Below are 14985 nucleotides of genomic sequence, written 5' to 3'. Positions count from 1 at the left end.
AAGGTTTGGCATAAGGGCCTACTTCACAAGATTTCCAGCTATGGTTTTACTGGAAATGTTTTCTCAGTAATTAAATCATTTCTCTCTGATACGTTCATAACAGAAATGGTTGATGGGCAGCAATCAGAGGCCCACATTATTAATGCTGGAGTCCCTCAGAGGTCCATCCTGGGGCCAACTCTCTTCCTTATCTAAATCAATGATCTCCCTAAACACATACTTAAATCATTCGTTGACATCTATGCTGATGACACGACTATCTACGGCAACACTTCAAAGGCCGTAAATGACAAAGTTCTCTCTGATTCTCTCTCCTCTGATCTCGAGCGCGTGGTACAGTGGGGGAAGGCGTGGCTGGTTACCTTTAATGCATCTAAAACCAAACTCCTTACTTTACATTATCAACGCTCTGATCCCCATCTGGCATCAATTGGGATGGGTGGCTCTCGCCTAGGAGAAGCCCCATGTTTTGACAAGCTTCTGGGTTTGATCTTTCCTCCTGATCTGAAATGGAACACGTACATCAAGTCTGTTGCCAAGGTCGCTGGAAAGATGGTGGGATCCTTCTACCTCTGCAGAAGATATCTCACTACTGATGCAATTCTCTATCTCTATAAAAGCCAAGTACATCCAAGGATGGAATACTGCTGTCATATCTGGGCAGGAGCTGTTAAAAACAGCCTATCCTGCCTTGACAGAGTACAAAATAGACTTCGTGGCTTGGTGGGGGATTCCCTTTTCTCTACCCTACAACCTCTCTCGCACAGAAGAGACGTTGCGAGCGTGTCTTTGTTTTATCGTTATTTCCATGGCAGGTGCTCGTCTGAGTTCCAATCTCTGGTCACCCCTCGCCAATCTTTCACGAAAAACACGCGTCTTGCTGAAACCACTGTCAAAAATTTTTCCCACTCTTTATCTGTGCCTAAATGAAAACGTAAATTCCATGAACAAAGCTTCTTTCTGAGAAGTGCACGCCTATGGAACTCTGTTCCATCTGCCTGTTTCCCACCTAACTACAACCTGGATGTCTTCAAGTCTAACGTAAACAAATTCCTGATGAACCGTCCCCTTAAGTAGACACTTTATTAAATCTCAACACTAACGTACTGTACATACAATAACCCTTATCCCTGAGTGGCTTCCGGGCTTTGATAAGTGGTGACCACCTTGTAATATATATATATATATATATATATATATATATATATATATATATATATGTACACACACACACACATATATATAAGGTGTGTGTATATATATATATATATATATATATATATATATATATATATATATATATATATATATATATATATATATAAGGTACGGCATAGTTACCTTTATACTCTGGTTTTCGATATATCACCGAAATTAAGCAATGATGAATCTGCTAGTAATTTCATAGTTAGTATCTGGAGCGCGTTTAAAAAACCCGAGCTCTACATTCTGCTCTGTCCATGACACCGACTGAGATTAGCAGTTGTTCAAAAACGTTTTATGATAAGTATTAGGAATTCCAGAAATCAACCGACTAATTCTCTTAGTTTCATTTGCTAAAAACACTATCCTTATACATTAGTGAAAGGGAGTAATCGCTTGTGAATTGATTTCTATTTGATTGCCCGTATTGATAACAGTTATATATATATATATATATATATATATATATATATATATATATATATATATATATATATATATCACAGACAGAGGGGCGAGAGAAAGAGTGGAGGAGAGAGACAAGCAGAGACAAGAATATATGATAAAAGCAACATTTTGTAATGGTTGGCCATGCGTGAATGACACTAAGCTGACACACTGCCGACTTTGAAAAGACATTTTTTCATGTAAGCGAACAAGAAAGTTTATTTTAACGCGTCAAACATGACAGGTGACCCGTGACAGATGGACACTTTGTCTAATCACGTTCATTTGACCATGAATTTTACTTCTAAATAGCAACGAAAGATTCCACAAGAAAATTGCAAAAAAGACCGAGGTTTCTTTTTCATCGAAATGACAATGAATAAGAAAAAAAAACAATGGTCAACAATTTGTTTATTAAAATCAGTATAATCTAAAAACCTGCCTACATGACATCTTTGTATATAAATATATAAGGAAAGTTTCTTTTTAAGATTTCGTAAATTCAACAGTCGCCATTTTTGCCCATGATTTTATAAATTCGTGGACATTTATCAAGGCAAAAGTCACGTGGGGATAAAGGCGTCATTAAATGCTGGTTGGTGCTCGCAAACATTTATAATTGGTACAAATTTCTGATTTTACGACACAAGTAGAATCCGGAAGGCGAAACAAAAGAGTAAAAATAATGACTGTAGTTTCTAATTATATACTTATCTGATATGCGAATGATATTTTGCCAGATTAAATAAAAATCCTGGTTTCTCTTTTTTAGAGACGGTGTCGATTTGGAATAGTGCGCTTTAACATCAGTATGTTGCATTTAAGAATAGTAAGATTTGACAGTGGTGCGTCGATTTTTAAGTAGTGAGGCTTAATAGTGGTGTTTCGAATTTTAATTTGATGACGATGAGTCGAATTTTAAGTAGTGAGCTTTTACACCGGTGTGTCGAATTTGGAGTAATGAGCTTTGACAAAAGTGTATTGAATTTTTAATGGGGAACTTTGACAGCAGTGTACTGAATTTGGAGTGGTGAGTTTTGTACAGCAGTGTGTCGATTTTTGTACTAGGGAAGCTTAACAGCAGTGTGTTGAAATTAAACTCGGAAATTGTTAATTGAAAGCACAGAATAGTTTACACTAATGGGCTTCTGGGATGGGTAGATTGTGAGTTAAATTATGTAAAATGTTGAGATGATCAACCATGATGATTGACAAAATTTTCAAAACCAGTTCATGAAAAATACTCGTTGATATTAGATTCACGACGATCATTTTGTAATCTCCAATGAAGTAGTCCTGTGCTAATATGTTCCGCAAATGAAAGTCATTAGAACAAAGTTCTGTTAGTGTAGATTGTGTAGTTTGATGTTAAGTATATGGAGAGAGAAAGGTAGTTTTTCCTATGAATACCTTGCACGGGAAAATGAGAGATTAGAGCTGAGTCGAGCACTCCCCATGGTAATAACGATAGACTAAGCAAAAATCAGGAAGGTTCCTTCTTTGATAAATGGGCTGTACGAAACAGTAGAGATCATACGCCACTAGATTTTGAAGTCGATTTTGTACTTTGTCAAGCTAAGAAAGAAGACTGTTCAGCAATGCTCAAACATAAAACGTAGCCGACTTATATATACAAGGTTAAATCGAAATAATAGAAACAAGTTTTCATTATTTCATCCAGCTACTGTTTCAAAAGGACTGCGTTATGAATAAGGTACTTCCTGGAGCATAGAATGATTCAAACATTGTTCCAGCTACGATTAACAACAGATTGGATGTAAGTTTATTTTTTATTGGTTTCTAGAATAAAAATCTCGAACAGCAGTTCTCAACACCATTGTAAACTGCTATTGTTATTAGTAAAAGAGATTTAGGAGACCAATAATACACAAACACAAATACTCAAACACACACACACACACACACACACACACACACACACACATATATATATAGTTAGTAGAAATGGTAATTAATAAAAACCCGAAGAAAGTGCACAATACTGTTGTAGAGCAAATATGCGTTTTATTTTTTATTCCCGTATTTTTCTGTTTAGTTACATTATTGTTTCAGCTACGCGACCGTTTTTTGGTCGTCGTGTAGCCTCCTCAGACTTTTACAGAAAGGAACATTTCTGTAAAAGTGTGAGGAGGCTACACGACGGTCAAAAACGGTCGCGTAACTTAAACAATAATGTAACTAAACAGATAAATACGCTAATAAAAAATAAAACGCATATATATATATATATATATATATATATATATATATATATATATATATATATATATAATAGGATATGATATGCATTATTCCTACATGCATGAAAAAAGACATCTACAGACACTGGTTAACGTAGCCAGTGCTGAAGGTCATAAATTCGAACCTCGATATCAATGGGTCGGTTATATGAAGTCACATTGATGAGTCTTTAAAAGACTTTAAAAGGCGAAATATGTGCGTGCATGTTTATACACACACACACATACACATCGTACACGCACACATATATATGCGTGTGTGGGTATAAAAATGCACAAACACACATATATATGTGTGTGTGTGTGTATGTGTGTGTGTGTGTGTGCAATCTAATATTCGCGATTTTTTGGCTGAATGGAACTAAATCCTTTAATGTAATTAAATACGATAAATTACTTTTGCATTGTAATAACTATTAAGCCAGCTTAGACAGCTAGTCCGTTGAATTTTCACAGACGGCGCAATCAGAAGATCACGAATTCAAGCCTCAGGATCGATGCGTCGTTGCGATAAAGCCATACTGATGACTGCTCAAAAAACAAAGTACTTGCCTGTGAGTATTTACATTCATTATAAATATTTATATATAAATATATGTGTGTACAAATATATTTGTATATGTGTGTGTGTTTACAAATATATATGTGCGTGCAAATATACATACATACATATATATATATATATATATATATATATATATATATATATATATATATAAATTCTATTTTCTTTTTTGTTTGTTTTCTATCAGTTATCGAGTTTGCTATCTCGGCCGTCTCATTGCTATTCCTGTAAGTCCATCTTTATCTCGGTCCGTTTGTATCTGTGGAAATTAGGCCCGACTTACTTATTAAGTTAAGCGATAGCCAGTTCGTCTCAAGTGTCATTAGCCGCTATTCCAGCCTGTGTTGAGTTTTCAAAGCAGACGGCCGCCGCCGTCGCTCGACGAAGTAGTTGACGCAACGTTTGTTTTGTGTTTTGTTTTATTTTGTTATTTTTTTTGTCTTGTTTTTGTTTTGTTTTTGGTCCTTATCGGTCCTCGTCGCCGTTAAAATCTGCCTTTCTCTCATGATTAAACATCAGTAACATTCTCATCTTCCTATCTAATTGTTTGCCTTTCTCTTATCCAGCGAAATGCACTCTGTTATAAATATTTCCGAATGCAATATATATACTAGAACTATATTTCCTCAAATGGATACCTTACCTCTTTTTTGCTCTCTGCCTTATTCTCTAAATATTTTATATCATACATCCTATAATAAAGACCAGTGTGTGTTTATTTGCATGTAACTATATATAGTTCCGTGTCATTATGCAAAAGTTTGTGAGTAAACACGTAAATTACAAAAGTCATCACAGGAAAAAATGCTATTATGTTAAGCATTTTAAACTATTATTAAAGATACTCAAACCTGTCTACATCAAAACTCGGGCACCTACAATTAATAATACTGCCTTTGAAATCAGTAATAATTTTTTATTATGTTTAACGTAACACAAACTTATTCGCTGACTAATTGCAGAATCACGAAATTTAAGTTGTGAAATCTTTACTGGAGCAGTGTGGAAACCTTCTCTTGGTCTCTGATTTCACGCGCTCGTTTTACACTAACCTTTTGAAATTATTTTTTCTTCAATTTTTTTTTTTTTTTTTGCTCATTTGCTTTTTACTTAATGATGATTCGACTATGAATCAAAAACGTTAGTAATATATATGGAACTATTTTATGCTTTATTTTAACACAAAAAAACATAAGAAAAAATAAAAAAGTTATAGTTAAGCAGAAACTTTCTGTTATTTTTAACAATGCTTGCATTTTTATATATATATATACATATATATATAAATATATATATAAATGCATATATATATATATAATATTTTCACAAAATCAAGACAATAAAAATTTAAAATATGTTAGCACCATATTATGTATTTTTATATTCGTTACAATTGTTTTGTGATCATTTGGACAATTTCAAACATTATATAATTCAAAAATATTCCAAAAAAGCCACTCTTCACACTGCGAAATACACTATTTATACATTTATACATATATGAACATTCTTCTTAATCTTTTTAAGAGAGCAAGCAGTTGGACTTACCTCCATCCAACTCTTCTGTGTTTTTCTTTAATTAATTTCCCTTATTCATGGGGTATATAAATCGCTTCATTTTCGTATTTCTACTGTTTAAATTATATTTCAATCAATTACCTATCCTAATATTGCATTAAACCTCTATATGTTTAAAAGTTTTCTCCTCTAAATTATGTAATTGTTTTATTTTCTAAATACTAAACTGCACCCTCAAATCCTAGTTTATATTTATATGTCCCAACTATACTCTCTTCAATCTACGATAGTTTCGTACTAGTTTTGTTTTCATTTACGATCTCATAATTGGCTTTGCTTAATATTTCATTTCTTTAGAAAGACTTGTACTTAAAAGGTTAATTTGAAAAATAATTAATTAAAAATTATCTTCTCACCATACTTATTATGTTATTAATTTTAATGTCAAATTTATCTTTTTAATTTTTTCCATTTTTCAGTATTCTATTTTAATTTATTTTATTTTCTCCTTTAATAACATGCTTAGATTCTTCCCGTTGTAAGGGAGATAACCATGTTTATTAAATTTTTATCAATTTGCCAATTTTTACAAGTTTTTAGGCATTCATATTTTAATATTTTGACGTTAGTATTTATTAATCACCCTTGTTTAATTTTAAACTTATAATTCTAGCATTAACTTATTTATGCCAATCTTAGTTTAATTTCTCATTTGTTTTTAACTATATATTTTGTTTAAATGTATATTAATCCATCTTAGTTTGATTGCCTCAATATTTTGCAGTTATTTGATTGTAGTTTTTTTTTTCATTTTTGTGTTGTTGAAATTACTAGAGTGTAATTTTATTATCCATAACGATTATTTAAAACAAAACTAATTCTATTTTTTCTATTTAGGTTATAATGATTTTATTTCCTATATGTTAAGTTGAAGATCCACTAATTTATTTATTTATTGCAACATTTTAAAATGTTAGTATTAAATTTAATAATTATCTTTTAACACTTATATTTGCCCCTTTTTTGTAAATTTTCTTTTCTATGTTTATTTTCGATTTACCTATTCTAATATTAGATTAAACGTCTGTATGTTTTAAAGATTTCTTCTCTAAGTTATTTAATTGTTTTATTATCTAAATACTAAATTGCTCCCTCAAATTCTAGTTTATATTTATATATATCAACTATATTCTCTTCAATCTACGATAGTTTCATATCGGTTTTGTTTTCATTTACGATCTCTTAATTAAGGCATAATTTATTTCTATGAAGACAGCTTTGTATAACATCTGAACTTTTGTTTAAGATTTCCTTTTTAGAATCGACTATGTCAAGTAAGTACAGATTAGACCTTTTTGATTTACACGGTTTATACTTTTTAGCCTTTTTGACCATCTTAATTCAAACTCTTTTGTTATTTTGACGTAGTCTTCTAACCCAATCACCTAATGCAATTGTGTCTCCTTTCTTATTTGTAATACTCATTTGTGTTTTATCCTTGTTTCTGTCATTATCCACATCCCTATTTGTTTCATTATCAGGTCCAATTTTAAATGATGCAACACAGTTTCTTTATCTGTCCTTAAAATAAAACATTCCATCCCCCTAGGTATATTTTTTTACTATTATCTACTTGAACTTCACATTTTAAGGGGCAGATACAGAATCATGTTGCATCATGATCTATCTATCTATTTATCTATCTCACTTTTTCTTCAGTCTATGTAAGAATAATAAACATTATCATCATGTTATTAATCTAGTTAAACAGTGAAGCCTCAATGACACTATGAATACATAAACATAGACTTGAAATCAATGTTAAAATATATACTGAGTTTGGTTGACTCAAAAATCGCATCCATAAAACTGATTTAATATTTGCTGGATCAAATGATACCGCTAAATTAGATTTGTTTTATCTTACATCTATGTTACATAAGGAGTATCGATTTCTTCGTCTCGTTAGGATTCCATCAAAGTAAAAGTATCTGGATTATATATATATATATATATATATATATATATATATATATATATATATATATATATATTACATAGAGATCACCACTTATCAAGGCCCGGAAGCCACTCGGGGATAAGGGTTATTTTGTGTACAATAATCAATGCGATAATATCGTAGTAATAGTTGGTATTGGAGATTTGAAAGTGTCTTATTTAAGGAGGCGATTAATCAGGAATGTGTTTATGTTGGACTTGAAGACGTCCAAGTTGTAGTCAGGTGGGAAACAGGCAGACGGAACAGAGTTCCACAGGCGTGCACTTCTCAGAGAAAAGGCTATGTTCATGGAATCTACGTTTTGATTTAGGCACAGATAAAGAGTGGGGGAAATTACTGACAGCGGTTTTAGCTAGACGGGTGTTTATCATGAAGAATTTGCGAGGGGGACCAGAGATTGGAGCTCGGACGAGCACTTGCCATGGAAATAAGTCCCATAGGCGTGCAGTTCTAAGAAAGAGGCTTTGTTCATGGAATCTACATTAGATTTAGGCACAGATAAAGAGTGGGAAAATTTTTTGACAGTGGTTTCAGCAAGACGCGTTCTTCGTAAAAGATTGGCGAGGGGGGACCAGAGATTGGAGCTCAGACGAGCACCTGCCATGGAAATAACGATAAAACAAAGACAGGCTCGCAACGTCTTTTTCTGTGGGAGAGAGGTTGTAGGGAAAAGAAAAGGGCATCCCCCACTAAGCCACGAAGTCTATTTTGTACTTTGTCAAGGCAGGATAGGCTGTTTTTTGAAGCTCCAGCCCAGATGTCGCAGCAGTACTCCATCTTTTATAGAGATAGAGAATTGCATCAGTAGTGAGATATCTTTTGGAACGGTAAAAGGACCCCACCATTTTCCCAGCGGGCAACAGACTTGATATACGTGTTCCATTTCAGATCAGGAGTAAAGGTCAAACCCAGGAGCTTGTCAAAGCATGAAGCCTCCCCAAGACGAGAGCCATCTATTTCAATTGATGTTAGATGAGGAACAGAGTGTTGATGATGTAAAGTTAGGAGCTTGATTTTAGATGCATTAAAAGTAACCAGCCATCTCTTCCCGTACTCAAGATCAGAGGAGAGGGGATCAGAGAGAACTTTGTCATTTACGGCCTTTGATGTGTTGCTGTAGATAGTCGTGTCATCAGCATAGATGTCAACGAATGATTTAAGTATGTGTTTTGGGAGATCATTGATGTAGATAAGGAAGAGAGTTGGGCCCAGGATGGACCGCTGAGGGACTCCAGCATTAATACTGTGAGCCTCTGATTGCTGCCCATCAACCACTACTCTTATGAATCTATCAGAGAGAAATGATTTAATTATTGAGAAAACATTTCCAGTTAAACCATAGCTGGAAATCTTTTGAAGTAAGCCCTTATGTCAAACCTTATCGAAGGTCTTTGATATATCAGGAGTAATTGCCCTAGAAAGGAAGCCTTTGTCGAGAGATTCACTAATCCTATGGGATATAACTGCGGTAGATCTAGCAGAACGGAAACTATATTGCATGTCACTAAGAAGGTTATTTCTGCTGAGGTTGTTGACTACTTCTTTATTTAATATGGATTCCAGTAACTTACTCATGACACACAAGAGACTTATTAGTCTGTACTGAGAGGGAGGTGACTTATCAACTGAGTTCTTAAATACAATGCATACTGACGAGGTTTTCCAGGGTGTTGGAAAGCACTTCTCCTTAAGGCAACGCTTAAACAGTTTTGTAATTATGGGGGCAAGTTCTGGTCGAAGCTTTTTCAACACTATAATTGGAATGCCGTCTGGTCCAGTTGCTTTACTAGAATCAAGGTTCTTGATTAGTTGTGCACAGATATTTGTATGTTGGATAATGTGTTGTCTGTTGTCTGGATGATATATATATATATATATATATATATATATATATATATAGTGATTAATAAAAACCTGAAGAAAGTGCTCAATACTATTGCAGAGCAAATATATTTTTTATTACCGTTTTATCTGCTTAGTTACATATGTTTCGGTTCCCGAATCATTACAACGACCCAGCAATTTCACCAGACCCAACAGAAATGATTATTATGATTAGAAAAACGATATTAGAAGAAGCGCATACAAAAAAAGAAGGGGGAAGAATTTCAATTTAATTCGACAACAGTAAAGTTTTAAGATTTAATAATCTTAATTAAAGAATGTAGTAAAGGGCGAAGAGGAGTTTAAGGTATTCAATCAGACACGGATAGGAATAAAGGGAGGAGGATAGAGAGAGATGGAGAAGGTGGAAAGAAGGAAAGCGCGTAAGATGGGTAAGATTCTCCCCCCTCTTTTTGTGTGTGTGCTTCTTCTAATATCGATTTTCTAATCATAATAACGATTTCTGTAAAATCTGATGAAATTACTAGTTGATACGATTAAGTAACCGAACCATGTGTAAATAAGCAGATAAAACGGTAATGTATATATATATATATATATATATATATATATATATATATATATATATATATATATATATATATATATTAGATGCGCATATATTGATCAGAAACTGTGACCAGATATATTTTAACAAATATCGGTGCAAAGTAGTGAACTTAACATAAGTGAAACGCTGTTTAACTGCTTATTCCCTCAAAGTTAATCGGTTAAATAATCAGTATATATACCCAACAATGTGGCTGACGAGAACCTTAGATCATTTACGGTTTACCATTAACTGGTCCCCTTTATGTTGGGCCTGAAACCGACGGCACCAATGTTTTTCTGAACTTCTGTACTATTAAATAAATAAATATTAAGCTTTTATATCGAAAAATTTTTCTTTGTAATCGAGCATTTTGTTGGAATTCTTTCCCCAAAAAACAGTAAACAAATATATATATATATATATATATATATATATATATATATATATATATATATATATATAATTTATAAAATAGATATGGCGATTAAGCTACACTGAATATTCGGCGTTTCATCCACTCTAGGATTCGTCAGGCTTATACGCGAATTCTGTGGTAGTTTATCGTTTTTATATGGTCCTCTTCTGTTGAGGATTTTAGTAAGCCAATCAGCTTTCTAGTATCCACCGCGCCCCTTCCTATCAGCCAATGGGCATGCATTTTATCGAACAAGGGATCTGTTTTAAAACTAGTTTAGTGGTTTAAGGCAGACATTTTCTTTTTTTTTTATAAATATACATACAGTGATGATCATATTTATTGGCACGGTAAAATAAAAGTTAAATTTTGTCTAATAAATTCTAAAAAAGGGATTAAATTAAAGAAAATAACAAAGTATATTATGTATTTTTAACTGGCCTTTCCGATGCAGCAATCGGATTTTAGAAAAAATAAATAACAAAGGAACAACAAACATAATTGCAAAAAAACCTTGTTCAAAATTATTGGCACGATTTATTTAATAATCAATTGTATAGCCTTTGGCCTTGATTACCTTCCTCAGTCGCTTTTCATAGTTTACAACCAAGTTGTTTCACTCTTCAGTAGTAATTTTAGCCCACTCTTCCTGACAATAATCCTCCAATTGAATAAGATTCTTAGGCTTCCTTTGCATTACCCTCAATTTTAATGTTCTCCATAAATTTTCAATTGGATTAAGGTCTGGGCTTTGTGATGGCCACTCCAAAACATTAATATGATTGTCCTCAAGCCATTTCTTAGTCAGTTTAGCCGAATGCTTTGGGTCATTATCTTGCATGAACCACCAACGATGACCAAGTGAGAGCTCTTTAGCAGAGTCTTTCAGGTTTTCATCCAATATTTTAACATAATCTTCCTTTTTTATGCTACCTGTGACCTTAACAAGTCGCCCTGGTCCAGAGGCAGCAAAGGATCCCCAAAACATCAAACTGCCTCCACCGTGCTTCACTGTGCGTATGGTGTTCTTAGGCAGGAAAGCTTCGCCAGATTTTCTGTAAATATAAGACACTTTATTATGGCCAAATAACTCTATTTTCGTTTCGTCAGTCCATAGAACACGTTTCCAGAATGCAACATCTTTATCAATATTACGTTTTGCAAAGGCTAGCCTTGCTTTCAGGTGCATAGGCTTCAATAAGGGAGTCTTTCTCGGACGACATGCTTTTAAACCAGCTCTCTTCAAAACTCTACCAACTGTATGTCGAGATACATTCACTCCAGAGGTGCTCTGTTCATCAACAATCTCCCCAACAGAGATCCTTGGGTTTTGTTTTACTTGTCGAACAATTTTCCGTTTATCTCTTGGGGAAAGAATCCTTTTTCTCCCTCTACCCTCTAAACTCATAACGTGGCCTTGCGATTTGAACTTGTTTATTATGGCTCTAACAGTGGATTTGGGAAGGTTTAGCTTCTTTGAAATCTTATCATAGCCCTCCCCATTGGTATGGCATGCAACAACAAGCTTCCTGACGTCTTCGCTGTGTTCCTTAGTTTTAACCATGGCGATTGAAAATTATAATTTAATCACTTATAATAGTTTAAATAAATCGCTATCTAAAAATTATCTGAAAAAAATTATTCACTGAATTAGCGTTAAACAAGCATAATATGGCTATAAAAAAGTTCAGAAAGCACGTAAACCGGAAATTGATTGATATTATACTGATACTAAAAAAAAAACAAAGCCGTGCCAATAATTTTGAACAAGGGTTTTTTGCAATTATGTTTGTTGTTCCTTTGTTATTTATTTTTTCTAAAATCCGATTGCTGCATCGGAAAGGCCAGTTAAAAATACATAATATACTTTGTTATTTTCTTTAATTTAATCCCTTTTTTAGAATTTATTAGACAAAATTTAACTTTTATTTTACCGTGCCAATAAATATGATCATCACTGTATGTGTGAAAAAGGTGATTAAACATGAATGGATAGTCTGGTAGAAGATAAACGTATGAAACGCCGAATATTCAGTGTCGCTTAATCGCCATATATATTTTATAAATTACTAACTAGCTCTACCTACGTATTGAGCACTTTTGAAGTAAATACTTAAAGTTTACGCATAAATCTATACTTTCGTATATTAATTTTATGTGAGTAAATGAAGTAGTTATATATATATAGTAGTTATATATATATATATATATATATATATATATATATATATGAGCCAACAGTTAATAAAATATGTTAAAAAACAATTTCAAATGAGTTAAAAACATATTTAATCTGAAAAGGAAACACTAGATAAATGGATAGTCCTTAATCCGCGGAGTTTCGAAGAAATACTTTCCTTCTCATCAGAGGGTAGGAATTACCAAAATGCGGGATCGGATTTTGCATGCAGAAGTATTTGATGAAACAACAAGTAAGTCAAAGATCTTACTTGAAAACAAAAAAAGTGAAGCAGAGGGAATATGGTGAAGAAAAAGGTGATTAAACATGAATGGATAGTCTGGTGGAAGATAAAAAATCCAGTGACGGTAAAATCCAAATGTAAAACTTCAAGACAGATGAAAGAATTTCCATTTATACAAGTAAAATCCCGGGAAATCCCGTATTTGGAAGACGATGGTCCATAATAATCCAAAGGCAGAAATCCATGGAATAATTCACAAAAATGTGTACAACGAAAAAAGAAAATATTCCAATAATATTAATAAAAGAAAAATAAGATATGCTTTTCACTCTACTTCCGAGACATAAATATAAATAAGAAAGATCAGGGAAGAGAAAGAGGAGAGAAAAAAAAATGAAAAAACTTAAATACCACTTTAAACATATCCAAGGGCGTCTTTATAGTGTTATTTATCTAGTGTTTCATTTTCAGATTAAATATGTTTTTAACTCATTTTAAAGTGTTTTTTTAACATATTTTATTAACTGTTGGCTCATATTATAAGCTCTATTTCCTATTTGGTTTTATCGAGCTTTTACATCTGGCTGAGATAGTCTTATAAATATTAATTCTTTAATATTTATAATATACTTTAATGCTACCATGGTAAATTTAATTGTAATTTTTATTTTATATATATATATATATATATATATATATATATATACAGTTATATATATATATATATACTAGCTGGATGCTAGGCGTTGCCCGGTCGTACAATACGCTTAAACATGATATTTTAATTTATCTAGATTGTCTATGTATTATATGGTCAATATTTATTATTATATTTTGCCAGGGATAATTTGCCTGGTGGACTAATTCGCAAAAGCAATAAAAATAGAATAAAAATAATAATGATACTATCGTCCATCAAATTCCATCTGTATTTGTATACAATATCACGTCAGCTGATATTTGGGTTTGACGCTGAAAGCCCTCGAAATGTTATTTCTGATTAATGTTTAGTTTTAAACTAAGCAAATGAAAAAAATGATCTGCAGCGGTTTTAAATGGTGCCTTTTCTTTTAACGTAATAAGAAAAATACAAAACTGTGAGGTACACTCAAGCTTGAACAGTAGATACTAGAAGATGGACCTGGCGTTGTCCGGTATTAAAAGTAACGTCAATTTTTTTACACAAATGAAGTAAAAAACGGAAGCTAAACTGAGACATGTGCATGCGAGTATTATGTTTTTTTTTTTCTAAAAAGTTTATTTCTTGTAAATAAAATATACTCGAGCTGAAATCAAAAACCAAAACCTAAAGACAGTGAGTCAAGTACGATAACCCAGCTTGCCACGCCTTTAAAAAGTCTTTGCAAACTTCCTGAAACCGTTTACAAATAGATAAAACTCCGATAACCTCTCAAGTGCCAACTTTTAATTTTAACCCGTTAGCAACGTTTTTCCGGATAAAAACCGATTAAAAAGTTTTCAACATGTCTGAATACGCTATATACACAATTTCAAGTCTATAGATCAAGAATTGTGTGAGTATATAGGTTAAGAAATGTCCTCACACCAAATATATAGCCTTTTATATAATAGATGCATAAAAGGCTATATGTCCGTCTGTCTGTCTTTCTGCCTCCATATTTTCAAACTCTATTTCTCCCGAAACTAAAATTTGTAGACGGGCGTTAGCGGCCTC

Source organism: Euprymna scolopes, chromosome 8 (assembly GCF_053919585.1).
Source record: "Euprymna scolopes isolate OS-2025 chromosome 8, ASM5391958v1, whole genome shotgun sequence".
Lineage (NCBI taxonomy): Eukaryota > Metazoa > Mollusca > Cephalopoda > Sepiida > Sepiolidae > Euprymna > Euprymna scolopes.
Note: the sequence above shows the minus strand (reverse complement) of the source record.